General features: G+C 33.0%; 1 protein-coding gene across 3 annotated transcripts in view; it reads left to right on the top strand.

Annotated features, from left to right (window-relative positions):
* LOC145296802 (coiled-coil domain-containing protein 83-like) overlaps nucleotides 1-15970 on the top strand; it is a 277113-nt gene that overhangs the window by 78324 nt on the left and 182819 nt on the right. The gene's annotated exons all lie outside the window — the stretch shown is intronic.

The raw sequence follows: 15970 nt of genomic DNA, 5'->3' as shown, positions 1-15970 counted from the left end.
CACTGTAATATTTAAAGCTGTTCGCAAAAAATAAAATACAAAATAGCACAAGAAGTTTATTATATACTTACGTGTTAGGATAACATTGATAGTATACTAAATTTATGCAAATTCATTCAGTATTTTTGTCTCCTATATAATATTTTGATTGCAAAAATTCTCCTCTGGACCAAAGTATCGTAGGTTTGCAATAACAGATGCCGCATACTAATTCATTAGGTCTAGGCTATTAGCCACTATCTTATGTAATTTTCGAACAAAATTATAGATACATTAAAACGTTATAATAAAATGCTACATTGCATCCTAGGAGCAACACCATGACAATCGCGACATCTATAGAGGAAAAAGTCCCTATTTTTCTCTATAAATATTTAGTCCTCCCATTGCTACCAGTTGACACCGGGACTAATTCTATATTTTCCTACGATATTTACATTGCACCCATCGTAACTGGTCATACATCATGCATGCATATAACATAATCTTTCCAATAACCGATTAAAAAATAATCAATTCTCCCTTCTCAAAATCTAGTCCATCTGATTGACTGAGCCCAACCAATTCTATTATTTCAGAATCCACTTCTTCATCCATAAACGAACGCATGGGTATCATTATTTATTTTTCGATTTTGGAGCGTCTTTTCAACCCTTACACGATGTTATTTTCTTTTTTGTTTTGTTTTTGTTTGTTTATTGGGGGCAGTTTTATTATATTTTTCTTATTTTTTTACATTTACTATTATTGTGGACGCTTTTACGTCCTTATATATTTTCCTACGCTACCTAGAATTCAATCATGTTACATATCATGTCAACCGCTTACAACCCGTACCCAATGCTTTTTTGTTTTGTTTTGTTTTCGTTTGTGGACAGACAAACAAATTATAATTTTTTTTTAATTTTTATGTGAAACATATTATAAGACGCAAAGGCTTAAATAAAACCGGAAAATATTCATATTTTATTTGACTAAATCGCCATGTTGCTTTTATAATTTGGCCTTTCTAAAGTTTGACAGATTGGCCTTTTTATCGCAAAATTTGGCCTTTTTTACGCTCCTAATTAAAACATAGTTCCACGAAAGAGCGTAAAAAAGGTAAATTTGGCGATAAAAAGGCCAATCTATCAAACTTTTAAATTAAGTCAAATAAAAAAAGATGAATGAATAATAAAAATGAAATTTGTCATTATACCATACTCCTAGACATTACTTCCTCTTTTGGGTTTACTGCATATATATATATATATATATATATATATATATATATATATATATATATATATATATATATATATATATATATATATATTCATGATACCAAGCTGCCAGGCATTACCATCACTGTCATCTTTTCATACTTACTTCCGCCTTTGGTAGGTAGTGTAAAATATTTTCATTCGCCATGATATATTGCTTTTACCCTTTTGAGGTGCAGTATAGTATATGTTCGTTTCTTATGATATGATTCACCAAGATTACCTTCCTCGTCTTTTTAGGGTGGGTGTAAAAGGGGGAGTAGTATAGTATATAGTCTGTGGTCAAGATAGTATAAACAGAAGGTTAAACCGATACATTGCCTCTTTTCATTTTCAACCACTGCATATAATTTCTAGTCTACTGGTTAGTTGATGGCCCGTTCATGAAATCCTGATCATTCATGTACGATAAAATTATAATTTGATAGGGTCTATCTATCTATCTATCTATCTACTTATCTATCTATCTATCTATCTATCTATCTATCTATGTGTGTGTGTGTGACAGTGAAGAAAGATAAACAGTAAAAATTAGGTACGTGCAAAATGAATGCCGATGCTCAAAATGCATAAACATTTTGACCACTCCTTTTAACAAAAATTAACAAAAAATCAGGACACTAACCAATTTTAATGAAACTTTTAGCATTTATCAAATAATGATCACGGAATATCATGAACCCATTATTTTCATTTGAATCTTAGTGTAAATTTATTATTTTATTTAAACAAAAACACCTTTACTAAATTATGGTTTTCAGTAGTAAAAAAATGAATTTATTTTTGTTTCTTTATGAAAATAAAGCATCGTAAATTGTAACAATAAAACAGAAAAAAAAATTTCAGGGACATTACGAAAAAAAGCCCCTAAAGTCCGTTTTAATAAATTCGATATAACTCCAATAAAAATTAATTTCTCTACCGATATTATCATTGAATTACACATTGTTCATTTAATATTTTCACACACAAAAAAATATAATTGCAAAAAATATTTTAATATATTACTTTTTTATTATATGTTTCGTGTTATATGTTTAAATGTAACATTCTAATGTTTTCCTTGCTTGAATTAACGCGTAACTTTCGGCGTAACATAATTTTTATATAATCTTGAAAAATAAAATTTTTTAATTTACAAGCAGTAACACAGAAATAATTAAATTTAAAAAATGGTAAAAATTATACAAATGTTCACAATAGGAATGTACGGAACCAGCACTCTTTACTTCCCTCCAACTACAGACAGCCTTTTGACTTTCTGTCATTTTGGACTTCCGTAGAAGGCATTCTTAGACGACTTCGTTTTGTTTTGTTTGAGTGAACCCAGAACCTCTCGCTTTCGGGAATTAATTAACCTATTTCTTGTACAAATCATTCTTTTTATTTAATTCAATATCTTAGGACTTTGTTAATTATCTTTGAAATAGACTCAGAAAACTAATATTTATTTTTCAAATGGTTTTTACAAAAAATTTATTTAACTTCAAAATTTAGCTGAGTTTGTCAGCTTCCGAATATCGCCGTGAAAATATTTTTTAATAGTAACTTTTTTTTTGTCACGTGCACAAATACCTTTTTCTTTTTTGGGAAATTAACTTTAGACTTTACTTTTTCAAATTACAATCAAAAAGTAGTCGGAAACCTACAAAAAAATATGATAAAATGACTTTCAAAACTATGTACCCCCTATCTTTTATCCGCTATTATTGCCCGTACCAAGTAAAAATGATTGCAGATCCGACGAGAAAAATGTGTAGATTAAAAAACTGAAGATAGCAAACGATTCTTCCATATTACTTGCCACATATCTTTCGTGCGTAATATTATTTTCAAGCACTGGTTCTTCTGTTAATGAATACAGAAGTAGTAAAGTTTTTTTTTATGGTGTACAGAAATAAAGTAATTAGTTATTATGACTCTATTCATGGAAGTGATATTATTCGAATATGTGTAATGAACTGAATTGAAGTAAAAAAAGTTCAAAATGTTAGATTTACTGCATAATAACAAATAGAAAGCATGTGAAGCTAATTCATATTCTTCCGCTCTCCACCATCTGGCATTCTTCTAGTTTCACAATATAGATGTATTTTAACTTTTGTAAAATGATCCAAATAACAAACATAAACAGTCTTGAAATTTGAACAATGTTATAAATTCTTTTATTAAAAGACAAGCCTGGGTGTCCAGAGTTACCCGGGTGTTTGAGGGTGTGTGTTGAGCCAAAAAAAAAAGTGATAATAGGCAGGCTGGCTCAAACTCGTACGGCGAAGGAAGAAAAGAATGTGAAAAAGAAAAAAACGTAACGTCTTTGCCGTTGCGTCCATCGACAAATCGGAATTGGTGACGGTTTAAATTAAGGCTAGTCAATCGAAAAGAGGGGATGACTTTCGAAAATATCGGCGAATAAAACGACTCCTCATTGTAGAAAAGTGCCCAGTTGAGTGTGAAGGAATTTGTGTTTTTAGCCAATTTTTCGATATTTGTCGTCCGAAGGATCAAGCTCCAAAACGATATCAATCTCGCAAAAATCCATCGCCTCTGCCAAAAGTTTTAGGCAGACATACATAATACATACATTTAAACAGACAGGTGAAATTTATATTATAGACTAGCCTGGGTGCCTGGCGTTGTCCGGGTGTTTGGAGGCATGTGTTGAGCAAAATAAAAGTGATTGTAGACAGGCAGGCTCGAATCCGTATCGCGAAGGAGGAAAAGAAAGTGACATCTTTGCTGTTGCGCCTATCGCCTAACCGGAAGTGAAGGTTAAGGCTACTTTATCGAAGAAAGAGAAGAACTTTCGAAAATATCGGCGAAAAAAAAAGCGATTCCTTCCTGTAGAACAGTGCCCAGTTGAGGGTGAAGGAATTAATGATTTTAGCCAATTTTTCGAGATTCGTTGTCCGAAGGGGCGAGCTTCAAAATGATACCGATCTTGTGAAAATCCGTCGCCTCCGTCGAAAGTTTTTGCGAGGCATACATACATACATACATACATACATACATACATACATACATACAAACATTAAAACAAACAGGTGAGATTTATCTTAAAGAAGATTACATTTTTTTCTGAGACTTTCGTTGTTAAAACAACTTATTCGTAGAAGATTCTCTTTATGAGGATCTGACTCAAATTTGTTTAAATTATTTTTAAATTTTATTTTTAACAATATATACGCCGCTCCCCATTTGGGGTACCAAATTGGTAAAAGGGAAATTATTCCCAAAGCACAGGTAAGAATGCACTTTCCTATAAATAACTGAATTCATTCGAAAGTATCGCAAACGAAAACAAATAAATAACTTCTATGAATAGGGTAATTTTACAACGAAAATCTCAGAAAAAAGAAATATATATATACTAGCGGGCGGTACCCGACGTTTCCCGGGTGTTTGGCGGTGTGTATGCTCGGGCGGGGGTGGGTGTTAATCAAAACATAAGAATAAGTGAAGTAAAAAAAGAACTAACGTAAGGCAAACGAGCGATGTTAAATGTAAAAATCGGAAAAAACAAAAAAAGAAAACGCGGAACAGAAAAACGAACGTTAAAAAATCTGAAAAATACCCCTCCCCCAAAAACACGTGAAAATTGGTTTAAATAACCCTTCTTCAATATCAAAATTTAAAAAATCGAAAAAAGACATCTCACACCACGATTCGAACCCAAAACATTTAGATAATGAGGCCGCGCTCTAAGCAACTGAGCTAAGACAACGTCGACGAAATTGTGCCGCTTTTTCAAATATTTAAAGTAAATCGTGTTCCGACGTCGTATGACGCATGCGTAGAACCGAACTCGTCATGAGAGGACTGTTTTTGCTGACCCCCCTGTAGAAAACTGCTGATTTCAGGGTGAAGGAATTAACGTTTTTGGCCAATTCTTCGATATTTGTCGGGCAAAGGTTAAAACTTTAAAATGATACCGATCTGGTAAAAATCCGTGACCCGTGTCGAAAGTTTTTGCGAGACATACAAACACACATACATCCATACAAACATACACACATGTTAGCTTTATATATATAGATATACAATGTAAGGGAAAGACAGGCGGTTGGCTTGTCTTTACACCCATTTATATCATATACACTTTACTCCATTGAGGATAGACCATCGGGCATGTCTTTCCTACTTTAAATCTTGCGAGCCAAGAGATGGAAAACCACGTGGTTTCATCGACTTCCGTTTTCTGAGAACATCTTTGACTCTTAGGTGTCGCTCAAACGTTTTCATTCAAACGCGGCCCTCACTATTTAACAATATTTAAATTATATGTACAATGGAAAGAAATAAAACAAAAATAAAACAAATTATAAACGATACCTTTAGAATTAACTAAAAAATTTATTCATAGAAAAAGGATTAGTTTGTTTTTTCCTTCATTTTGTTCGTGGAATTAACCCGAGGGGTCAGATTTTCGTGGATAGTGAAAAGATATACGTCCAATGTTGTTGACAGTTGCTCTAACGATGGGGTTTGCATGGTTAGCGCAAATTATGCATAGATTAAACTCATTTTTTTACTGAGACTTCGGTCTTTTATGAATTAGTTGTTTTAACAACGAAAGACTTTTAATGATTTTAATAATTTGATAAAAATATATGACATTATTCGGTTTTCTAAATTTTCAAATTAAACACGTGAAATAATGTTTTCAAAGATGAAATTTTTCTATTCAAACTTGAAATTTGTTGAAGAAAAGTGAATTGGAAATAAATGCTGAAAAATTAAATTTTTAATAAAAATAAAACGTTTGAATTTAAAGTTTTAGAGTTTTATCTTTAAAGCTCCTTTCTTATTTCCTGACCAATCAGAACGAATATTTCAATTCACCAGAGCAGTATGACGTCATATCCTTCTGTTTTGTTTGTTTGTTTTGCTTTTTATATGGAAATAGTTTGAGAAAAAATTGATGTAAAAAGCTAAAAACGACGGAAGGAAAGTGGCTTTGTGCTTTGTCTAGAGTGATTTCCTTAAAATATGATTGTAATGATGAGCTTCTCATGCGAACAGCCGAAGTCGTGTTATGTTGAGATGATATAGTAATTTGTTGTGGCAGTTACAGTAGAGTTGATCCAGTCAGCGGAAAGAGAGTCCTACAACCTTGTAGTTCTTGGAATAAGAAGCTGTATTACAATGAGATATTAAAACATCGAATTGTTAGCGACTAATAGGTCAATGAGTCAAACGAGCTGGAACAAACAAAGTAGGAATAAATCAGATAATTCTGATGAACACATGCTATAATAGTATTAAGTAAATGAATGGTTAATTAGATCTACTTGACCCCTTGTGAACCAAAGGTGTCAGATATGGAAAAAGACTGAGACTAGCAAGACCACGTCTGTGAGAAAGAGGTTGCGGTGAAAAATAAACAGAGGACAATCAAATTACAGATACGTTTTCTCCAATTTATTAAGAACAATCAAATGGGGCAGAAATTCACCATTCCAAATATGAAAACAGTACTTAGATTCCATGAACAAAGCTTCTTTCTTAGAACTGCACGCATGTGGAATTGTCTTCCGTTTTCCTGCCTTCCGGCCGAGTACAATATGGTTGTCTTCAAGTCTAACGTAAATAAGTTCTTGATGAGCCGTTCCATATAAGTTAACAAATTTACCGAATTTTCATTACTAATGATTACTATATTTTCCAATTTCTACTGTACACTTTTTAACCCTTATCCTTGAGTGGCCTCTTGGCCTTGATAATGTGGTGATGCCTGTGTAAAAAAAATACATGGTCTGCTAGTAGATTTGTAGAGATAGACAATAGCGTCATCTACGAGAAAGTGTTTAGAATGATAGAGAGAACCGATTTTATGAGAACCAGAAAAAGCAACGGATTTGATATATGAACTCCGAGAAAGATTTGGTGAGAAAGAAAGTTAAGAAGTTTTAGAGTCGATTTCTCATCAAGAGCAGAGCTACCCATAAGAATCTTTCAAAGAAAGGGGACACGCCTACAATTGAAAAGCAATAGCTGAGTTTTAACAGAATTAAATGGAACAAAAAATTTCTTAACCCAATCCATGACTGAACCGAGGTCAACTTTTTGATCCGAGGGGGATGAGTGAGAAGCAATGCCAGAATAGAGATTGGTATTATGGTTATAAATGTTAATTTTCTGAAAAATATTCTCTGTAAGGTCATCTAAAGAGAACAAACAGTGTTTGATTCAGAACAGAGCCCCGAGGAACACCGGCATTGATAGGAAAAGAAAATGAAGATAATCCACTAAATGTTTGTCGCGAGCTCAGATAAGAAAAAAAAAAGACCTAATAATGGCTAAAACTTAACCACCAATACCATAACCTCGTAGTTTATGTAGAAGATCAGAATACCACACTCTGTCGAACTCCTTTGAAATGTCTATCGCAATGCCTCTACTCTCCCCTAAATTATCCATAAATTGACAAATACACTCAATTAAAGCAATTAATAGATCAGCTGTTAAAAAAAACTACGAAAGCCACACTTAACATATGATGCCCAAATTTCCAGGAAATGAGCAGACCTACCGTTGACCAACCTCTCACAAACTTTCCTAAATAACAGAGAGAAGACTAACCGGACGATACTTAGTTGGGTCACACTGATCACCAGCGTTCTTAAAGATAGGCACAACAGAGGACTCCTGCCAGCAAGAAGAGAAACACGACAGAGATTGAATAATTTCAAGTGGCTAGAAGAAAGTCCAGGGGCACAACGTTTGAGAACAACACCAGGAATCAAATCAGAAATGGAAGCCTTATACTGATCAAAACTAACAAGAACTCTAACAATTTGTTCTCAACGCTGTTAATATATCAGTGTGATTGGGATGACCTGACGTAGACTGATTATTCAGCTAGTAAGAAATATACGGAGAATTTTGTTTCGATAATCAATTTTATCTTACTTCCCTTGAGTCGTTTCTAAAAGTTAGATATTGATAAAAGCAAGACGTTTCCACGTTAAACGTAATCCCACAAGAATCCTAACTTAGGAACATTTTGAATTTCAATCGAATATTTTGATCAATTCTGCCTAAAAGATCACTGCTCAGCTACAAAGCACCAGAAGAGATCGATTAATTTGAAGACATAATGTCTCTATTTATAACATTAAACAAAATCGAAAAAGTTTTTATATTTGCAGTTCACAAGGACTTCTGTCATCACTAACCAGCAGAGCGTTACCAGTGTCGACCCAGAAAAGATTTAATTAGGAATGTGTACACGAAGTGTTCTGATGTACTGAAGTCAAATTGAAGACAGATGTTGCATGGATAGAAAGTATCTAAGAATTATACGATAGATGTGTAATCTGAGTGTTTTTAGCCAAGTTTAAACCTTAAAAGAAGATTAGATCTGGACATTTTATGAAGATATGTGCACAACAGGAGACTTCGATGGTATGGCCATGTTGAAAAAGTGTAATGGAATTCTTGGGTTAGTAGATATAGGACAGTAAAAGTAACAGGTTAAGTTCATAGAGGAAGGCCAAGGAAAACATGGGAGAAATTGAAAAGAATAGACTTTTTTTATAGAAATCGCTTGAGACAAAGTATGAAGCCACTTGATGTAAGGAGCTAACAAGAACAACCCCTGATTATTGCAATGACAGGAGATGCATATTGACTTAGAAAGAAAATATACTTGGGTGTAAGATGGATAATTATAAACCTGGACCATTTAGGTTAGTTTGGAGGTCGATTTTGTAAAGCCATCCGATGCCTGTAAGTATGCAAAATGTATATTAAACTGATGATGGTGATGATGATAGTTCTTTGTATGTCTTTCAAGTATGTCGTAGTACAACAGTTTCTCCTTTTTTACACAGTCCTTTACATTATTGTTGTAGTTTGCAAGATCTTTCAAGCTGCATCAGTCCGGCCTGTAGACAAATGAGTGTTGCATCGTATGGACCTCTCCTTCACATTCGTAGAACGTTGGATCAGTTTTATTACCCCTATCTGATCATAGCAACTTTTGATGACCCAATTCCTGTTTTCGTGTGGTTGAGTATTTTCCACTGGAGACAGGGTGCTTCGGAACCGAAAGGGAGAGCCTCAGAATGGGAGAATCCCATGTCAATAAGAACAGGGGGCCATTCTATAGCCGTCTGATCCACAGCTGTAGTCTGGTCTCTTCCTGAGATGTTGGAGGTGGGAAGTATTTTCGCGGACTTCAGTCATTGGACTGTTTGAAGGAAGCCAAAAAGCGAGCAATGTTCTTGATGATGATGATGACGATGATGATGATGACGACGACGACGATGATGATGATGATGATGATGATGATGATTTCACAAACCAGCAATATTTGAGTTCCATATTAAGACAATATGTTCGAGTTTCGTCTGTAATGCTACAGGGAGGGAATTCTTTTCATCCTCCAACAGATTATCGGTTGTTGTTTTGTCAACAGAAAACAGCTGAGCGATTGTCTAAAATTTCTAAACAAGCAAGCAAACAAACAAACAAACAAACAAACAAAAACGGATGAAACAAACAGATAGTCAACAAATTAGTATCAAAGAAACTAATAAATTTACTTTTCTGCGAATTTGAATAATTTCTTGTGTTTTAACATGCGATGAAGTTTTTTTTTTATTATTGCGTGTTAATATCTCATTCAATATACGATCTTGGGAAACCGCTAAAATCAAAACGCCCATGAAGAAATCAAGAATTAAACATAATTATAGGTAAATCAAAACATAATTACAGGTAATTAAAACATACAGATTGATTGAAAATAAAATTTTCGACTGAGTGATGATAGTTATTAACTGTATTTTTGTTTAATTTTCGATTTTTGAGTTGTTAAATATACGGTCATGAGGTCTCATGTAGCGTAAATCCGGCATCATCTTGAATGTGTCAGGTTAACAAGGATCGGAATGCAACGATAAGAATGTAAAAAAAAAAAAGCGCTTTAAATATTTTAAAACACAAAAGAATTAGACAGTAAAGTAGAAAAATAATTTTTATTGTCTTTGGCAACAGTTATTTGTTGATTATTTGTTTTTCCACATCTTTTTTTCTTTTTGCTCTGTTATAAAATTTGAGATACTCGCCAGCAACTTAAATCTTGCTTACACATAGTCGGCTCAATAAGTAGTGACGTCTCTGTAGTAGTAGTAGTAGTAGTAGTAGTAGTAATAGTCATAGTTAAATTAATTTGCAGCAAAAACAGAGTTAAACTTCATCCTCAGTATTTTGTTTTCTTTCTTTGTCTTTTTTATTTTCTTCTTTCTTGCCATGTTGTAAAGTTGGAGAAAGAAAAGTTACCTCCGAAATATATTCATGTTGTCAATTTCAAGCAAGTAAAATATTTGTTTATTTTCGTAATATTGCGGTGTGATTTGGCTTTCAAGCGCGCTTGATGCGTATTTTATTTTATTCAAATTAAATCAACGTTTCTAGATGAAACTCACACCCTTGACGTTATCTCACGTTGCCTAGGCACTGTTCCAACATTCAAAATACAACCGCTGAGATAGAACGCGCGGCTCTTTACAGACAGACTTTTCGTTCTCCAATTTTAAAACATGTCAAGAAAGAAGAAAAAAGAAAGAAAACAACATACTAATGATGAAGTTTAGCTCCGAAATATATTTATGTTATAAATTTTAAACAAGTAAAATATTTGTTTATTTTCCTAACATTACGTTGTGATTTGGCTTTCGATCGCACTTGATGCGTATTTTATTTTATACATATTCATATATATATATAAATACATGTAAGTACACACACATACACACACAGTATATATATATATATATATATATATATATATATATATATATATATATATATATATATATATATATATATACTAGCAGGCCGCCCGGCATTGTCCGGTCGTAAAATACGCTTACATATGATATTTTGATTCATGCAGATTTCGTATTTATTATTATATTACTAGCTGTGCCCGGCCACGCGTTGCTGGGGCTCAGTTTTTCTAAGTGTAATACACACGCAAAAAAAAGGCAAAATGTATGTTACTTATATGTATGTTCCCAATACTTGTGGATACCTTAGGATTACAGTGGTGAAACATGAGGAATTATATCGTATAAAATTCTTTTAGCCGATTTAATTTTTTTATGTATGTATAGTGTGCTATCAATAATAATTCGTTTTGAAAAAAATGTAAAGAAAACTTTCTAAAGAATAAGCCAACAAAGAAAAGAGTAGGGAAACTTTTGATTTTTTTTTTAAATAACATAAATATGAGGCGTTTCTGCAGATCAAGAACATGAGACGAATGTGTGTATTTTAGTTTCAAGAATGACCGATAGAGGTTGTATGCCAACTGTTCTCCGAAGAAAATATTTTTAGTAATAATATTAAACATTTTTTTTTCAATGCTGTATTTCAATTTGGTTACTTTTGTAATAAAATAACTATCCCTTGTAACTGTGCAAATGTAATAAATAAGTTATTTGTTTGTTATATAATAAGTTACTTATTTTTTTATTTCAAATAACAATGGTAGTCTTGTATTTTTGGTACCGCGCTGAAATAATAACGGTGTTATTTCGAAAGCCATTCTTAACATGGGTGGGGGAGCGTGTTTTGTAAATAATCTGTGCTTCTATCTAACAAGTTAATAAAAACTATATTTTGAAACTTAAATGTTGCTTGCAAAAACTAATACAAAAATAGCGAAGAACTCATCTATAATATAAATCTCACCTGTCTGTTTAAATGTATGTATGTATGTATGTATATATGTATGCATGCCTAAAACTTTCGACAGAGGTGACGGATTTTAATGAGATTGGTATCATTTTGAAGCTCGACCCTTTAGACGATAGTTATCGAAACAATTGGCTAAAAACATTACTTCCTTCACCCTCAACTTAGCACTTTTCTACAGGGAGGGGGTGGCTTTTTTCGCCGATATTTTCGAAAGTCATTCCCTCTTTTCGATTGACTAGCCTTAATTTAAGCATTCGTCACTTTGGCGATTTTTTCACATTATTTCCTGAATGGTACGGGTTCGAGCTTGCCTGTCTACTACCACTTTTGTTTTTTTGCTCAACACACGCCTCCAAACACCCGAGCAACGCCAGACACCCATGCTAGTAGTACATAAGCACCAAAACGCTATATTCCCAAACTGTTTCAATGAAAATCGCTCTTTGAAAAAAGAAAGAGAAACATTTTGGTGCTTATGTATTTTTGGTACCGTTCTATTTTTATATAGGTTTTTCATGTTAAGATCTTGTTCACGGTATCTTTTTTATTATTAAATTGTTAGGTGGAAGCACAGAATAGTTACTCCTCCCCCATTATAAGAATGGGTTGTGAAGTAATAACGTAATTATATCAGCGCGGCACCAAAAAAATACATAAGTACCACAATATCATTTAAATATAGCAAGTAAAGTTCGATACAGTTTTATACTATACGAGTATATTTTGCTATATAAGTTTATATACGGCCATTTATTTTTAGAAACACAAATAAATGCTGAAGTATTGATATTCAAGTGTAACCAGTTGTATTTAATGTAATGATAGGTATGAGTAATGTAAATATAAAAATAAAAAAAACGAAAACCGTAAAGGTCGAAAATAAATAAATATTGGAAATAGTTAAATTAGAAAAAAAATAGGTATTTCCCATGACTGTACCACAGACGTAATCATTTGTTTCGTTGAACCATCGGCAATTAGGTGGATGCAGATAACATTGCTTATTGGGTAATGTCCAAGATCAGCGCTCGAAAACTAATAAAGCTAGTTCCAACACGAACATAATAATAAATTATTTTATCTAATAATGTAAGAATAGATAACAGTGCAAGAAATGTTATTTATTTTAGCATTGTGATAACACGAGAATAGTAAAAGCTACAGTAATGTTTCTGAATGAAAGGTAAACTGTAACGGAATTAGACCGGTACGAGTGTGTAAAGAAAATGGCGGGGTAAAGAGGAAAACACTAATAATAAAAAACGTAAATATACTTAACTTGTATGTCTGAATGTATATATAGTTATGCAGAGAAATGGCAACGTACAAATGTGTATGTACATGTAATAATTTTTTCCAATATATTTAACAACGGCGTATGTGTTTTTTTGAATCAGAAGTATCGTATGGGGAAAAAAGATGTTGCGAAGTGCCGCCATGCTTTAATGTAGGGTAAACGTTCGTTTATGTGGAATATCTCCATTCCAGAATAAAGGAATAGGCCGGCAGCAGCCAATCGGGGTCGGCGGGATTTGCCAGGCGAGAATTTGTTATTTTTGGATCTGAAAATTGTAAGATTATGTCATATCTATGTAGTTAACGGCGGTGCAATCAAAGTAGCGTAGGAAAATGTAGAATTAGTCCTAGATTCAACTGGTGGCGGTGTTAGGACTGAATAATTAGGGAGGAAAATATGGACTCCTTCTTCTGTAGACGTGGCGGTTTTGATGGTGTTATCATCGGATGTAATGTAGCATTTTATTATCACGAGGGAATGTGGCAGAAATTATGATCGTAAGCTAAATAAAATAGTGGCTTTCAGGGTATATGTATTGAATTTGTATGTGGCATCTGTTATAGCAAACCTACAGTACTTTGGTACAGAGGGGAATTTCTGCAATCAAAATATTATATATCGAAATATTGGACCCAATATATAGAAATGACTTTAAAAGTTAAAAAAAAATGACTTACCACCACCGAGAATCTAATCCAAAACGTTTAGCTTACGATTTACTTTTTCCTTTGACCTTAATACTTGAGCTATAAGACATGTTTGCTACAAGGCTAAAAATTAAAAAAAAATAACCAATAGCTATTACGTTACGCATGCATATTCGGAATGCCGTCGTTCGACTTCACTTGACAAATTCTATTTCTTTAATTTTCACACTTTTTGCACAGATTTTCCCCGGCTATAACCAAAATATAAAGTTCTATATTGGTTCGAATACTCTATATATTAGGTTTCATGTCTGTAGACAAATTACTGACAGAGGAGTTTGGTAGGCATTTTTTTAAACAAATATACATATACGCATACCTAAATATATATAGAAAGAGGTTTGTGTTTACTATAACCTTTTTACGCAAATATTACGCAAATATAAATCATGTAGAATAACGACATGAATATAATTACACGTAATAGTTAACTAAAGATAATCATCCCATAAGAAAACCGAAAAAGCTAATAGAGAATCAATTAAAATGAATGGTTAAAATTAGCTAGATCTTTTGCAGTTGAATGCAATTCCACGATCCATATATAAGAAAGATGTATTTTCTTTTTAAATAAGTAGAAAAAAGGGTTTTAATATGAATATCAATACACAAAAAAAAATTATAGGAATATGTATATATATATATATATATATATATATATATATATATATATATATTGGGGGTACAAAATTTAATTATGGCTAAATATAGGCCAATTAACATGATGATTAAAAAAAAATGAAAATAAAGGCTAAGTAAACAGGTTTCATTACTCGCTCAACAGAGCTAAATCAAGGAAAATTACGATTAAAATAGTCAAGATTATGGCGGGGGAGAAAAAATAATAAACAAAAAATAAGCGGGGGAAAAATATAGTAGAACGTAGTTGCAGCGCACACTATGTTGGGCGGACATTGCAAAGATTGGATTTTCGTTTAAAACAACACATACCATCAAAGATTCGTGCAAATTTTTCACCTTCGGGTAGTCTGAGAAATACGTATGGTTCTTCGATTTGCGAGCACCTTATAAATATCCATGCGTGTGCCGCGAATTTCAGTGCTGACATGTTTACGATCTTGAGTCAGTCGCACTCACCATTTCATCTAAAAATTCTAGAAACTATTTTTATTAAATTTTTGATACCTTCTTTTTGCAAACCAAAAGAAAATCTCTTAGGACTTAATTTGATTTCTATGTAATTTTTTCAAAGCTTATTTTTCGTTTTTATTTTTTATTTTTTTCTCTCCCCGCCTTATTCATGATTATTTTTTTAATCGTAATTTTCCTCGATTTAGCTCTGTTGAGCGAAGAACGAAACCTAGTTAGCTAACCTTTATTTTCATTTTTTATTTTTTTAAATCATTATGTTAATTGGTTTATATATATATATATATATATATATATATATATATATATATATATATATATATATATATATATATATATACTGTTACCATGTAATCCAGTAGTACCTGCCTAATGGTCGGGTCACCGGCGACTAAACTGGTTCCCCCACCAGACTTGTTTGGTGAGGAGGGTGGCTAGTCTCTCTGAATCATTAAAAACAAGACCTTTCAAAGGGCGAATGAACCCTTTTTCGGGGCCAACGGTCAACTAGCACTGTGTGTATTTGTGTGTATGTATGTGTGTGTTGGGGTGGAGAGGGCTACTATAAGCCGTGCTGAAGGCAACCCCTCTAGGAGAAGCAAATCTCTAATTAAAAAAAAAAAACAATAAAGTGGGAGACCAGTACGCGCATTAAGCTGGTTTGCAGTTTAACTTGTTGCTGGAGATCTTCCTCTTGCTTGTTGCTGGACCTCAACATTTTGAATCGAAAGAGAGACTTAGCTGTCATACAAAGCTAAGACTCTGTAACATCATCTGTGTATAGATACTCCTTCAGGCATTTGTCTATTAAAATGGTCCTGTGGCGATGGAAGTCATTTTTGTGGTCATGGACTTTAAGTGTCTGAGGGAGTGGCACTAGTCTGACA

Source organism: Euprymna scolopes, chromosome 17, assembly GCF_053919585.1.
Source record: "Euprymna scolopes isolate OS-2025 chromosome 17, ASM5391958v1, whole genome shotgun sequence".
Taxonomy (NCBI): domain Eukaryota; kingdom Metazoa; phylum Mollusca; class Cephalopoda; order Sepiida; family Sepiolidae; genus Euprymna; species Euprymna scolopes.
The sequence above is the reverse complement of the archived record's forward strand: the minus strand, read 5'-3'. Positions and strand labels throughout refer to the sequence as shown.